At 39.9% G+C, this 4,097-nt stretch overlaps 1 protein-coding gene across 1 annotated transcript in view; it reads right to left on the reverse strand.

The window, feature by feature from the left end:
* Positions 1–1,319: 1,319 nt before the first annotated feature.
* LOC109922888 overlaps positions 1,320–4,097 on the reverse strand; it is a 4,082-nt gene continuing 1,304 nt past the window's right edge. Inside the window, exon 2 of the mRNA XM_048618856.1 lies at positions 1,320–2,481. The gene's annotated coding sequence lies outside the window, so the exon portion shown is untranslated. The remainder of the gene's footprint in view (positions 2,482–4,097) is intronic.

Genomic DNA, 4,097 nt, shown 5'->3' on the forward strand with positions numbered 1-4,097 from the left:
ACGAAATGAAGCATTCATCCCTTGAGTCATTGGGAGAACTCTAGTTGTCTCTTTAACCTTCCTTGTCAAGTGTGAGTGAACTATTTTATCAACACAAACATTCATATATCTCCAGCACCATTTGAATCTATACAGCACTTTAACTTGCTCTGTTTTACATATGCTGAAATATCACATCAGCGTGACAATCCAGAAATTTAGTCTACATGAGTTTGAAATGCTTCAGGAAAGACTGCGTTAATAATCAAGTTTAAGACAGAATTTCAGACTTAACTTCATATCATGCAAAATGTCACATTACTACAATAGCCTCAAAAATAATGGATTAGTAAGAGCATAAAATGCAGTCTCTATATCTTGATCAGTTTTAATTATTTCAAGGTTTCAGCTAGTATTTTCAAATGGAGCTCAAAGCTCAAGTGGTTTGAATTGGTTCATATCAATTCCTCACAGCAAATGCTTAACAAACTGTTAGTTGTCAGAATGGTCACTACTGTTACCATGGATCTGGAGATATATTTGTCAGAGATCCTTACTAATGACTGCTCAATAAATAAATAAAATTATGCCCCTCACATAAATAAATCTCTGCATGTAAAATGGAGTCACAGCTTTTTTTTCACTTCTAATGTCCACTTGTTCAGTATGTGACTTTACATTCCAGTTAATATTTTCTTATCTGCCTCTTTGCCAACTGTACTTACCTGACTGGTTCTGCTTAGCTATGCTAAGTGCCAGACTTGCACTCTAAACCTGTACTCTAGAATAGTACCTGAGCAACATGAGCTAAAAGTGATATAAGCATTTATGTTACAAAATATAAAGATAACCATTAGAAATTGGGGATTGTTGAAAGCTTATATGGTCACACATAGCTGTAAGTGATACCTTTTAATATGTCTTTCTTTCTGAAACATCACTTGGAACGTTTGAAGAGATCATGTCTAATTTTCAATGTTTTAAATGAAGCGAGTTCTGGTTACTTTCTCCTAAAACTGTTTTCTTGGGCATTCTCAGTCTTAGCAAATTTCCAATGATATATCAGAACACAGAAAGAGAGAGAGCTTACAAAAAGTAAATTTAAATCTGAGTGGTAAGGTTGGCTGGCAAAAAAATGCTTCAGGTGTTGTCTTCAGATGTGCATACTGAGAATCGTAGCCGACTAGTTTCAATCTTCTTGGGTATCAGTGATGAGACTTAGAAACCGTGATCATTTTACTGCTGAGGCTTCTCACATACTCTGTGCTGAAATCATTGTCACACGAAATTTAAAAAGCAAAACTGCAACTTGATAAATATGTTAATCATGCGTCTGCAAATTTGTATTAATATCTTTATTTTGTTACATCCCTTGTTTTCAGCAGTAGGCACTCAGTACAGGAACCAAAATGGTTGCAGTAGCTGTCTTCAGTGAACAGATAGCACACATTACATTTGGCCTATTTTACTCACTAGATTAATTCTGGGCATGAAGGGTCTCAAACGATCACCAGGCTGCAGAAATGTAGCAGACAGTTCAGAATTATGCAATTTATTGGGAAAAAGAACATTACGAAAACTGAAATCAAGGTACTTTAAATCCTACAAATTCTCTTTTTTAAAGTGTGCTATCGTACACCAGAGTTGAGGAACTTTGTCAACTGAAATACTTATTAACAAGAAACTCTGTTCAGGTGCTACATCAACCCCCTGGACATCATAAAAGGAAAAATGGTTTTGTCCCAGCTCATCTAAACTTTCAGAAGTTGCAAACAATTTGTCTCTGTTAAAATTACTTCTTCCAAACAGACCGTGTAATCTTAATGTGTGCACTTCAGCATATAATGCACATTTCATCATTGTGTATGGGAGTGAGAAAGACTGTGACAAAGGGAGGAAGTGGGAGAGAGGGTGTGTGTGTGTGTGTGTGTGTGTGTGTAAATGTGTGTGGGAGTGAGACATTGTGTTCCCATTTGTGAAAGAGGGAGAGAGATACTGCACATAGCAACATTCTGTGTTTCTCACCATAATTACATGATTTAATTTACACTGGCTTGAACTCATGCAATTCATATTGAAACATTCAATACATGTCTGTTTTGCTACCTAATCTATATATTTCAATGACCATCATTGCACAGTGAGTGAGATCTTCCAAATGTATATATTATCTGTATGTGAAATTACATAACAAATGAGACTCAACATCATTAATGTGCATCTATACTTTGAATCATGTCTCCCAATGATGCATTGTACAGAATTATTTACAATGGGAGACACTGTATAGGCTGACATACATTTAACTTCACAGAAGCTTCATTTTGTGATTGTACATGTTCGGCAAGTGAAACAAAACTTACACTGCAGTACTTTAACTCATCCTTTGTCCCAATAAACAAGAGGTCTGCTTTTTCAGCTCTGGTACTGATACTGTACTTGATTTCCATCTCTTCTGCATCTCTTAGAAAATGTGGCCACTGTTTTCTGCATCATTTTCACCTGTTCAACAATTAACCACAATGTTAACAATTGCTATTAATAACAATAGGGGTTAGAAGAGAAATGTGCTCGCCCTCCCCACTTCCCGAGTCCCTGTTAGGATGAGAACAGACAAGGTTCTTCGTCCATCGAACCTGCTGCTGTGAAATTGGTGGTGAGCTGCCTTCTTGAATCACTGCAGTCCACGTGCTGCAGGTAGATCTACAATGCCATTAGGGAACGAGTTCCAGGATTTTGATCCAGCGACAGTAAATGAACAGCGATACATTTCGAAGGGTATGGCTTGGAGGGGAACTTGCAGGAGGTGGTGTTCCCATGTATCTGCTGCCCTTGTCCTTCTAGATGGAAGTGGTCGTGGGTTTGGAAGGTGCTGTCTAAGGAACTTTGGTGAATTTCTGCAGTGTATCTTGTAGATGGTACACACTGCTGCTACTGAGCGTCGGTAGGAGAGGGAGTGGATGTTTGTAAATGTGGTGTCAATCAGGCACGCTGCTTTGTCCAGGATGATGTCAAGCTTTTTGAGTGTTGTTGGGGCTGCACCCATCCAGGCAAGAGGGGAGTATTCCATCACACTCCTGACTTGTGGGTTGTAAATGTTGGTGGACAGGCTTTGGGAAGTCAGGAGGTGAGTTACACACTGCAAGATTCCTAACCTCTGACCTGCTCTTGTAGCCACCATATTTATAAGGCTAGTCCAGTTCAATTTCTGGTCAGTGATGACCCAAAGAATGTTGATAGTTGGGTGATTCTGTGTTGGTAATGCCATTGAATGCAAAATGCAATGGTTAGGTTATCACTTGTTGAAAGTAGTCATTGTCTGTCACCTGTGTGGTATGAACATCATTCAATCTCATAGCTGTAGGTTTCTACAAGTAACTTAAAGATCCCTTCCTTCAATATTTGAGGTGTATACAATACTGCTTCTGAAGGAATAAATGTTCATGTCACATTGAGCTCCATCCAATCTGATAAAGTTACATGGTCTTTAGGTGGAGACAGTTGAGATGTGTACAGTTGCCAAAGCGAGCAGATGTGTTCTCCACAGTCCTCAAGCGTCCTTGGTAATTCTATCTAGTGAGGTAATGTAAACTGTGCCTATTGCTATCATGCAATAAACTACCTTGCTACATAAGACAAGTGCTTCTTTTGTTTTGACTAACCAATAGTCCATCCTCTACCACTGAAAATTAGACAAGCCCCAGACTGAACAGAGAAAGTAGGTGAGTGGGGGGAAATGGTGGTGTACTGGTATCATCACTGGACCAATAATCTAGAGATCCAGGCTAATGATTCTGTGGGCTCTTATGGTGCAGTGGTAGGTTCTCCACCTCTGAGCCAAGAGGCCTGGGTTCAAGTCCCACCTGATCCAGGGGTGTGTAACAATACGGTAGACAAACAGGAGGCTGGAAGAACACAGCAGGCCAGGCAGCATCTGGAGGAAAGGAGCAGTCAACATTTCAGGTATTACCCTTCTTCAGGATTGGATGCTGGGGTAAGGGGGGGGTGGTAGTGGAATGGTGGTGATAGGTGGACACTGGTAGTAGGTACGACCTGGTTGGTCAATGGGAGGGATGAATCCGGTTGGTGGCTGGAAGGGTGGGTCAGAAGGTGAAATG

Source organism: Rhincodon typus, chromosome 41, assembly GCF_021869965.1.
Source record: "Rhincodon typus isolate 14 chromosome 41, sRhiTyp1.1, whole genome shotgun sequence".
NCBI lineage: Eukaryota > Metazoa > Chordata > Chondrichthyes > Orectolobiformes > Rhincodontidae > Rhincodon > Rhincodon typus.